We start from the raw sequence: 10,984 nt of genomic DNA, 5'->3' as shown, positions 1-10,984 counted from the left end.
TGTGTAAGAATAATTTATTGGTTAGTCCAAAGACCATTGCATACAAACCGTCCACATTTTCATATAATTGTAAGATCATAATTAAAATTATATAAAATATATGCCTAAGCTTAAAATAAATGTGTATTAAAAAGAGGCCACATTGTAGTAAGAAAGAAATAGTAATAGTTAACCTTTGTTGTCATAACATGAGCATTTTGTGCGCTCATATCTTCAGGTTTCTATGGTCTAATCTGCACTATAGAAATAATGCAGTTTGACTCTGCTTTAACTGCTATGGCTCAATGTTGTGGAATTCTAGGATTTGTAGTTTTGGAGTTCCACAGCATCCAGCCATGGCAGTTAAAGGAATGCCAAACTGCATTATTTCTGCAATGTGAATGCAGCCTGTAACAGTTAACCAAGATGGTCTCCAGAAACCTTTGTCTATGTCTGACAGTCTTAGCCGCAGATGCTAAAACCCTCCAAATCACTCATTGATTTATTGATTGTAATAAAAAACTAAGCTTCTCTTTCCCAGCTCAGTACTTCATTTTCTTTAAGAATGGCCCTAAATAACTTACTCTAAAATCACTATTTATCTGACACTCAAGTGTATAGTGAGCAAAATCCTCCAGAGCTGGCTCCCCACAAACAGAAAGCCTATCTTGAACTGTAAAATATTCCCCACGTCCATTTGTTCAAAATACACGCGTGATTCCATTTGCAGGGATCATGTCAGATATTTTTCACATTTATGTTCACATTTCATACTGGCTAACCATTTGACTATTCCTACAATGGTTAGGGCAGTAATATTAGTTTGTGCATAGCAATCATCCTTGGATTTAGTGCCTCAGCAGAGAATCCAACATTTGGTAATAAATTTTAAAAGTTTCTGGTGCCAAAAATTTCCTTGGGGGAGTGTCCTCTGTTCCTCCAGGCAGATCGTAGGAAGCCTTTCTTCCATTATGTATTCTGCACCAAAGGTTTACCATATTAGCTCATCAATCTTGTCCTGTGCATGTGTATTTAGAAGTAATGGCCATTTAGAGCTTCTATGATATGCGCCAGGAAGAAATTGATAACACTTCAAAATGGGATTACCTGCTAATAATAGTTGACTAGAATATTAAAGTGGAAAGCAAAGAAGATTCAAAAGTTATAGGAAGATTCAGACTAGATACAAGAAATGAAGCAGGACAACAATTCGTAGAATTTTGTGAGGCCAACATCTGTTCATTGTAAATACCTTCATACAAGCACAGAGGAGATTATACACATAGACATCACCAGATGGTCAATACAAAAATCATATAGACTAAATAATTACAAGCAGAAAATGGAGAATCACAGAGTTGGAAGAGACCACAAGGGCCATCCAGTCCAACCCCCTGCCATGCAGGAACTCTGAATCAAAGTTTACCTGACAGATGGCCATCCAGCTTCTGTTAACGATCTCCAAGGAAGAAGATCCCACTGAGGGAGTATGTTTCATTGTTGAACAGCCCTTACTGTCAGGAAGTTCCTCCTAATTTTGAGGTGGAATCACTTTTCCTGTAGCTTGCATCCACTGTTCCACGTTCTAGTCTCTGGAGCAGCAGAAAACAAGCTTGCTCCCTCAATATAAAATCCGTTCAGGACTATCATATCACCTCTTAACCTTTTCTCCTCCAAGACAAACATACCCAGCTCCCTAACTTGCTTCTCATAGGGCATGGTATTTGTTGGAAGTCAAGCTCAGCCAAAACATTAAGGTCTAGCAAATTCCTTACTTACCTGGAAGACAACTTCATTGTCCAAAAGATGGAAGATGCAACATGGGGATCAGCCATTTTAGATCTGATCATAGCCAACAGGGCTGACCTAGTTAATGGGGTGCAAGTAGTGGGATGCTTAGGTGGAAGTCATCATGTACTCCTGGAATTTGTTATACAGTGGAAGCAGAAACCAGGCATAGTCAGACAGGCATTCTAGACTGTAGGAGAGCTGATTTCAATAAACCTAGGAAAATACTGGGGTCAGTAATAGTAAAAGAGAAGGAAGTTCAGGATGGATGGGAGTTTCTCAAAAGGGAGATACTGAAGGCACAATTTCCAACTATTCCAATGAGAAGGAAAAATGGGAGGTGTCTCAAGAAATCAGGATGGATGACTAAGCAACTTTCAACTGAGCTAAGTTTCAAATGGGGCACATATAAGAAATGGAAAAGGGGGGGAAATAACTAAGGAGGAATTCAAGCAAATAGCTAGCATATGTCAGAAAACCAAAAGCACAGAATGAGCTCAGGCTTGCTAGAGAGGTTAAGAACAATAAAAAGGGCTTTTTGGGGTATGTCCACAGCAAAAGGAAGAAGAAGGAAATGGTAGGGGCACTGTGCAGAGAAGTTGCTGAAATGCTAACAGGACAGAGAAAAGGCAGAATTACTCAACACCTTCTTTGCCCCAGTCTTCTCAGAAAAGGAAAAGAGTGCTGGTCTAGGACCACATGAACTACATTTGAGGATATTAAAATGTAATCTCAGAGCCATTGGCAATAATCTTTGAGAACTCCTGGAGAACAGGAAAAGTCCCAACAGAATGGAGGAGGGAAAACATTGTCCCCATTTTACAAATAAATATATAAAACTTTTATTTCTATCCCACTTTTTGTTAGAAACAATCAAAGCAGCTTACAAGAGTTAAAATACATCCATATATACAAAATATCCTCCCTTAAAAGACAAATAGTATAGAATTTAAAGTTACATAACAATTAAAACCAATAAAAGTGGCAGAGTCATAAGATATATGTGGGGGGGGGGGGATCACCACATTGCCGAGTAGTTTATTCTGGAAAGGCCTGCCGGAAGAGATTTTCAAAAGGAAAAAAGAGCATCCCAACAATTTTAGTCTAGTTAGTCTGACATCATTACCAGAAAAGATTCTAGAGCAGATCATTAAACAGAGCGCCTGTGATCATTTAGAAAGCAATGCCATTATCTTAAAAAGTCAACATGGGTTTCTGAGAAATAAGTCATGCCAGACAAATCCTTTTTTGATAAATATTACCAGTTTGGTAGACAAAGGGAATGCTGTAGATATAGCATATCCCGATTTCAGTAAGGCCTTTGACAAGGTTCTGCATCACATTCTTGCAAACAAGCTTGTAAAATGTGGATTAGAGAAGGCAACTGTTACATGTATTGTAACTGGTTAATAGGCCCAAAGGGTGAACAACTGGCTCTGTAGATGGTGCCACCAATAACAAGTTGGATTCTTGAACCATGGCCTGCAATTTCAGGAGGGGAAACTTCTGGCAAGTGATGGGTTGTACTTCACGCCAGTTGGCAGAAACATTTTTTGCCAACAGTCTCAAAAAATTGATCAGGAGGGCTATAAACTGAGTTATGTGTTGGGAGAGTATTATGGAGGAGTTCATCAAGGGCTGAAGATAATAGCCAAACATTATAGAAAGAACAAGGCAAATAGTGCCGGGACCTAACAGTGAGAGGGATAAGAACTTTACATAGGCAGAAATGGGGGGATGTCTTAGAAGTCTCTACACTAATGCAAAGTGCATGGGAAATAAACAAGATGAACTTAAACTCCTAGCATAGCAAAGCAAATACAATATACCAGACATCATGAAACCTGGTGGAATGAGTGTCATGATTGGAATATAATAATAGATGGGTATAACCTTTTAAAGAGAAATAGGCCAAACAGGAAAGGAGTAGAAGTAGCATTATACGTCAGTGATATTTACGCCTGTGAAGGGATCCAGGACTTTAATCCTGGAATCCAGTTGGAGAGCATCTGGATAAAAGTTAAAGGGAAGGGAAACAATAGGGATGTTATTGTGGGAGTCTACTACAGACTCCCAATTCAGACTGAGAAATTGGATTATGCCTTTCTAGAACAGATGGCCACACACTCATAAAGGAGAGATTTATTAGTGATGACTGGTTACAGCAATGCTCATATTTGCTGTAAACCAACCCCAGCAAAAAAGGTAAGATCCTGCACATTCCTCACTTGTCTGGCAGACGATTTCAGAGTCCAAAAAGTGGAAGAGGCAACAAGGAGATCTGATCCTAACCAACAGGAGTGCCAAGAAGAAAAGCCCTCCTCCCGACCACCATCTTGATGGGAGAGAAGCAGGCAAGAAACAACAGGCCTCTGCCTGCCAAGAAGAAGAGTCCTCCTCCCGACCACCATCTTGAGGGAAGAGAAGCAGAGTCATGATGTGTTATGTATTGTTAATCTGATATTGGAAACCGCTTTGATCGTCCACGGGAAAGCGGTATACAAATAAAGATTATTATTATTATTATTAATGGGGTGTAAGTGGCGGGATCCTTGGGTGGCCATCATTGTGTTCTCCTGGAATTTGTTATACAGTCAAAAGGGGAAGCCAAGCATAACCAGACATGTATTCTAGACTTTAGGAAAGCTGATTTCAGTTAATGTAGGGAAATACTAGGTGTCATCCCATGATTAGGAATACTTAAAGAGAAGGGAGTTCAGTACAGATAGGTTTTTTTCTTTCCAAAAGGGAGATATTGAAAGCACAATTTCAAACAATTCCAATGAGAAGGAAAAATGGGAGGTGTCTCAAGAAATCAGGATGGACTTTCCACTGAGCAAAAGGGACATAAGAAATGGAAAAAAAACCAGGGAATTCACCAAAGAGGAATTCAAACAAATAGCTAGCATATGTACAGGTAAAGTCAGAAAAGCTAAAGCAGAGATTGAGTTCAGGCTTGCTAGAGAGGTTAAGAACAATGAAAGGAGCTTTTTTGTTTATACCCATAGCAAAAGGAAAAAGAAGGAAATGGTAGGGCCACTGCATGGAGAAGATAGTGTAATGCTTAGTCTAAATTTTGTTAGCCACCTTGAATCCCTGTACCAGGAAGAAGGCAGGATATAAATAATTAGCATAATAATAATAATGGCAAGAAACGATAGCAATGGGGAAAATTGAAGATTTTACTAACATTCTCTCTTTCTCTCATTTTCTACCTTCTCATGGAGTTTTACCCACACTTCTTCACAAGTGTGTTCATCCTCTGGCTGCCACTGATCAGAATGAAGTTGATGCTTTTTCCCCTGGGGAAAAAAAAATCAAAACCAGTTAATGATGGATGTCTGAGAAGCTAGATAGCAGCACTCCAGGTTTTAAAGAATCTCTAAGCATCGAGTTCTTTACTTGCGATTTGTGAATTGCAGTGCAATGCCCACCCCAAGTATACATCTGCCAATAGAGCCACCTGAGTTATCTTTTGAGAAAGTGGATAGTCATGGGGCATACTAAAACAAATGACAGTACTTGCCCAAAGAGAAACCATGCTTCCCATAAAGAATCATTGGAGAATACTTGCCCATAGCAGGTATTCGCTCATGATTTTCTATGAGCAAGTATCATTTCCTCTATGGGCAAGTATCCTCCGATGTTTCCCTATGGGCAAGTACTGTCATTTGTTTCAGTGCGTCCCGTCACAGCCTGCTTATTTTTACTTGCCTGGAAACCTGTTTCGCCACCTGATAAAACTGACCAATGTTGCCTATAGCTGGGATCCAGGGTGCACCCACACTATGACATATTAATATCCATAGTGCATACGGGTTTTGTACTTTACAATCCAGTCTAATAAAATTAAATGGTCTTCAATAAAAAGGTGCATGTAATAATAATAATAATAATAATAATAATAATAAAAACTTTATTTATATACCGCTTTTCCGTAGCGATCAAAGCGGTTCACACTGCTATCAAATACACATAAAGTCAAATATTATTGCACGTTATATCAAATAAATAAGACCACAAGCAAATATGAATTGAACAAAGTTCCTTAAAATCACATATAAAAACATTAATAACATCTGTCAGTCATAAAGAGTATCTTTCAACAAAGGAATAATTCCTATGATGAGTCAGAAGGATATGCTGACCAGAAAAGATAGGTCTTTAAGGCTTTCTTAAAGGCATCTAAAGAGGAACTAAGCCTTATCTCCTCTGGGAGCTTGTTTCAGTATATGGGAGCTGCAGATGAAAATGCTTTTTGGCGAGTTGATGCCAGTCTTGTCTTAGGATATTCAAGTATGCATTTCCCAGTAGTTCTGAGAGCATGGGGCGGATTGTATGGGGAGAGGCCTTCCCTCAAGTAATTTGGGCCCAAGCCATGTAGGGCTTTATAGGTGATAAAACACTTTGTATTGAGCCCGGAAGCTAATAGGCAGCCAGTGAAGAGATATTAATATGATCTGTTATATGATCTGATCTAGAAGTACTGGCAATCAATCTGGCTGCGGCATTTTGAACTAAATGAAGCTTCGGAACTTGGTACAAAGGTAGCCCCATGTAGAGAGCATTTATTTATTTAGGTATTTATATCCCGCCCTTCAGTCCTAATGGCTCTCAGGGCAGCTTACAATTATTGTTTTTAATCAGACAGTTTGCTTACAATCTAAGAGACATGAAACAAAAGGAGAAGGGAATGATGGAGGGAAAGGGGATGAGGTCCAGTGGTTCTTCTCTCCCTCTGAGGCAGGGGAGGCAACCTTTTTGAGCCGGGGGACGGGTTGGTGTCCCTCAGGCGACTGGGGGGCCGAAGCCGGGGGTGGAGCTTCCACCCTCCGGGGCGGGGCCGTGTGCTGGGGGTGGAGCTTCCACCCTCCGGGGCGGGGCTGCATGCCAGGGGCGGAGCTTCCTCCCTCCGGGGGCCAGGCCTCCCCACCTTTGCTGGCCCCTGACGGGGCCCCAGGCCCCGTCAGAGACCGGCAAAAAAGCTGGTGGGGGCCACCAGCGCTGGAGGGCCCCCTGGAGGGCCCCAGCGACAGCACCGGGCCTCCCAGAGGCCCCCTGCCATCCCTCGGAGCCCTCCTGGAGGGCCCCAGGGACGGCAGCAGGCCCCCTGCCGCCCTCGGAGCCCTCCTGGAGGGCCCCAGGGACTGCAAAGGGTCCCCCAGAGACCCCCTGCCACCCTCGGAGCCCTCCTGGAGGGCCCCAGGGACGGCAAAGGGCCCCCCAGAGGCCCCCTGCCGCCCTCGGAGCCCTCCTGGAGGGCCCCAGGGACGGCAGCAGGCCCCCCAGAGGCCCCCTGCCTCCCTCGGAGCCCGCCTGGAGGGCCCCAGGGACGGCAGCGGGCCCCCCAGAGGCCCCCTGCCTCCCTCGGAGCCCTCCTGGAGGGCCCCAGGGATGGCAAAGGGCCCCCCAGAGGCCCCCTGCCGCCCTCGGAGCCCTCCTGGAGGGCCCCAGGGACGGCAAAGGGCCCCCCAGAGGCCCCCTGCCGCCCTCGGAGCCCTCCTGGAGGGCCCCAGGGACGGCAGCGGGCCCCCCAGAGGCCCCCTGCCGCCTTCGGAGCCCTGCTGGAGGGCCCCAGAGACGGTAGCGGGCCTCTCAAAGGCCCGCCGCCGCTGCCGCCGCGGCCGCCCATCACGGCTTTTCGCCGCTCTGGGCGCCGCCATTTTGGGCGGCAAAATGGCGGCGAAGTCTCACGCGACCTCCCCCAAGGTCGCGTGAGATTTCGCCGCCATTTTGGGTGAAAAAATGGCGGCGCCCATAGCCCCAGAGGCCGCTCTGGGCGCCGCCATTTTTTCACCTAAAATGGCCGCGAAGTCTCGCGCGACCTCCCAACGGGAGGCAGGGGCTGGCCGCCAGGCCTCTGCGGGCCGCATCCGGCCCGTGGGCCGGAGGTTGCCGACCCCTGCTCTAAGGCCTGGACCAAGGCAGATGGATTGGAGGGAGGGCTCTTCCTTCTTCCAGGCTAGTCCTGATGGAGCTGGATCTGCCATTACAGAAATCTAAATGAGAGGTTACCAGTGCATGTACAGTACTACTGTTTCAAGGTCCTTTCGGTCTAGGCAGGGACACAGTTGGCGTATCAGCCGAAGCTGGTACCAAGCACTCCTGGCCATCGCATCCACTTGTGATGATAACTGTAGGGATGAGTCCAGGAGTACTCCCAAACTGCAAACTTTGTCCTTTAGGGGAAAGTGTGACCCCATCCAGGACTGGATGACAAATTCCACTGTCTAGACTTGGGGCACCTATCACGAGTACCTCTGTTTTCTCTGGACTCAGCTTGAGTTTGTTTTCCCTCTTTCAGCCCATTACTGACTCCAGACAGGTATTACAGTTGGCCTTCTTATACATGGATTTCTTATAGACGGATTCAATCATCCACGGTTTGAAAATGTTCCATCAAGTATAAATTTCAAACATCAAACCTTGATTTTCCATTTTCATGAGGGACACCATTTTGCCATGTCTTTATATTTAATGGGACCTGAGCATCCACAGATTTTGTTCTCCTCGGGGGATCCTGGAACCAAACCCCAGCAGATAACAAGGGTCCACTGTACTGTACTTTTTATTAGCATCCCCCTCCTTTCCAGCCACTGCAGAAACTCACCTGAGGGCAGTGGCCCCCAAACTCTGCTCTTTAAGGGATTTTGGACTCCAGCTCCCAGAATCCCAGACTATTGTTCAACATGGCTGAGGATTCTGGGATCTGAAGTCCAAACTCTCTTAAAGGGCACCACTGCCTTAGGGTCACCGTGAGTCGCGAAGGACTTGAAGGCACACCACAAGAAGAAGAAGAAGAGGCTAAACGCAGGGGTCCCTAGACCCTTTAAGTGATTGTGGACTTCAGCTCCCAGAAGCCTCAGTCATGTTGGCCAATAGTCTAGGATTCTGGGAGCTGGAGTCCAAACTCTCTTAAAGGGCACCACTGCTTTCACAGCACAAGAAGAAGAGGCTAAACGCAGCGGTCCCTAGACCCTTTAAGTGATTGTGGACTTCAGCTCCCAGAAGCCTCAGCCATGTTGGCCAATAGTCTGGGATTCTGGGATCTGAAGTCCAAACTCTCTTAAAGGGCACCACTGCTTTCACAGCACAAGAAGAAGAGGCTAAACGCAGCGGTCCCTAGACCCTTTAAGTGATTGTGGACTTCAGCTCCCAGAAGCCTCAGCCATGTTGGCCAATAGTCTGGGATTCTGGGATCTGAAGTCCAAACTCTCTTAAAGGGCACCACTGCTTTCACAGCACAAGAAGAAGAGGCTAAACGCAGCGGTCCCTAGACCCTTTAAGTGATTGTGGACTTCAGCTCCCAGAAGCCTCAGCCATGTTGGCCAATAGTCTGGGATTCTGGGAGCTGGAGTCCAAAACCCCTGGGGACCATTGAGCTGAAGGAAAGCCAGACCCGCTCTCCAGTCTCGCGACAGGCCCACAGCGAGATTTCCGGCCTCATGCTCCCGCGAGATCTCCTCCCAATCCCATGCCCGTCTTGCCGCTTTACCTGTGTCCTCGCGAGACTAGACGTTTCCGAAGGGAGCGCGTGGTTGGCCCTGTCTGGAGCGGCGTCGGAAGAGGAGCCGGAGCCCTCGGCGGCTGCTGGGTCGCGTAGGCCCTCCCCTCAGACCCAAAGGCGGCGGAGGCGGCGGCGGCTGAAGGCGGTGGGTTGCCTGCCAACCGTCCCCTTCTCCTCGCAGGCCTTACCTTCCAGGCGTTGGAGGGTAGGGGAGGGTAGGGGGCTTTGTCCCTGCGGCTGAGGGCAGCGCGGGCCTCTCCGCAGCTCCCCAAGAGGCGGCCGTAGCAGAGAGGTCTCTCTGCGGAAGGGAGTCAAAGCACATGCCCTGCCTCCTCCCTTTTGGCCCGGCCTTGGCGCCAGGGAGGCAGTGGGTAGCGCTCTTTGATTCAGTGGCCCCCAAACTCTGCCCTTGAAGGGACTTTGGACTCCAGCTCCCAGAAGCCTCTGGGCCCCTGGGAGCTGGAGTCCCAAACCCCTCCGAGGGCGCTGTTTGGGGACCACTGCCCTGACATAAACTGGACTGTTAAAAGGAGATGATGGCCTGATACAGGCAGCCAAAATAAAGCTGCTTCCAGTCACTTTGGAGGCATGGCGTTTCAATGATAGAAGCGTCCTAAGAGTCCAGAAGCCGCACCAAAGCCATGCTCCGGCCCTAAGGACTGGGGTGCAGCTTGGGTGCAGCGTCCGGACTCTGAGGATGCACGGTGCATCATGTAAACACCATGCCTCCAAAGTGACTCGAAGCAGCTTTATTTTGGCTGCCTGTATAGGGGCCAATGAAACATTCGCGCTAAAGGTTTCCGTTCCCAGCTTCTTCAGAAACAGCCGGAGTTAGAAGCCAAAATGGGTCCCTAGACTGCCCCGAAATAAAGACATTTTGACACTTGGTTGTTGAGGACAAATCTGACTCAAGTAAATGATATCCAGGGATGCTTTCGTTATCGATACATGTAGACACAAGCTCAGACTTGAAGCGTAAAAACCTCAGGTTTCTCCATTACAGCAGCCAGCGATGTTTATCACACTATGCTCTTAAAGTGCTACTATTCCACTTTGACTGCTCTGGCTGCCTCCTGTTGCATTCTGGGATTGGCAGAACTCTAAATACCCCTCCTTAAAACTGCCAATCCCAGAATGCAACAGGAGGCAGCCAGAGCAGTCAAAGTGGAATAGTAGCACTGTAAGAGCATAGTGTGATAAACATCAGCGTAAAAATGGCCAAATACTGGGAAACAGGGGAGGTTATCTTTAAATAAGTGATGGGAAATGGAAGGTTAGTACTTATCTGAGATACGTCCCTTTCCAGCAGAGAAGGTCCGCCCCTGGCCTTGGGAAAGGGTAGGCGCTCAGTGCCGCCATATGTGGCTCTGGGGCCTGCAAGCCCCCGTTGGGCTCCGATGAGTGGTCCCCAGCCTGGACTCCCACTCCCTGGGGTGTCCTCACTAGCACCAAGCCCTCCCTTGTTAAAATCATTATTCATTATCACAACCACACCAACATTTGGAGGAAACATTGGCCTGTTACAGACTGCCAAAATAAAGCTGCTTCGGGTCTCTTTGGAGTTATGCTATTTAAATGACGCATGGGTCCTAAGAGTCCGGAGGTCATGCCAAAGCCACACTCCATTCCTAAGCACTGGAGTGCAGCTTTGGTGCAGCTTCCGGATTCCTAGGATGCATGCATCATTTAAACGGCATACCTCCAAAGAGA

General features: G+C 46.9%; 1 protein-coding gene across 1 annotated transcript in view; it reads left to right on the top strand.

Moving 5' to 3' along the window:
* Positions 1-9,239: 9,239 nt before the first annotated feature.
* Positions 9,240-10,984, top strand: part of TEX10 (testis expressed 10) — a 56,724-nt gene continuing 54,979 nt past the window's right edge. The window contains exon 1 of the mRNA XM_089532453.1: positions 9,240-9,419. The gene's annotated coding sequence lies outside the window, so the exon portion shown is untranslated. The remainder of the gene's footprint in view (positions 9,420-10,984) is intronic.

Source organism: Sceloporus occidentalis, unplaced genomic scaffold (assembly GCF_023333645.1).
Source record: "Sceloporus occidentalis isolate IW3139 unplaced genomic scaffold, rSceOcc1.0.p SCAF_7, whole genome shotgun sequence".
Taxonomy (NCBI): Eukaryota; Metazoa; Chordata; class Lepidosauria; order Squamata; family Phrynosomatidae; genus Sceloporus; species Sceloporus occidentalis.
Note: the sequence above shows the minus strand (reverse complement) of the source record. Positions and strands in the feature narration are given on the sequence as shown.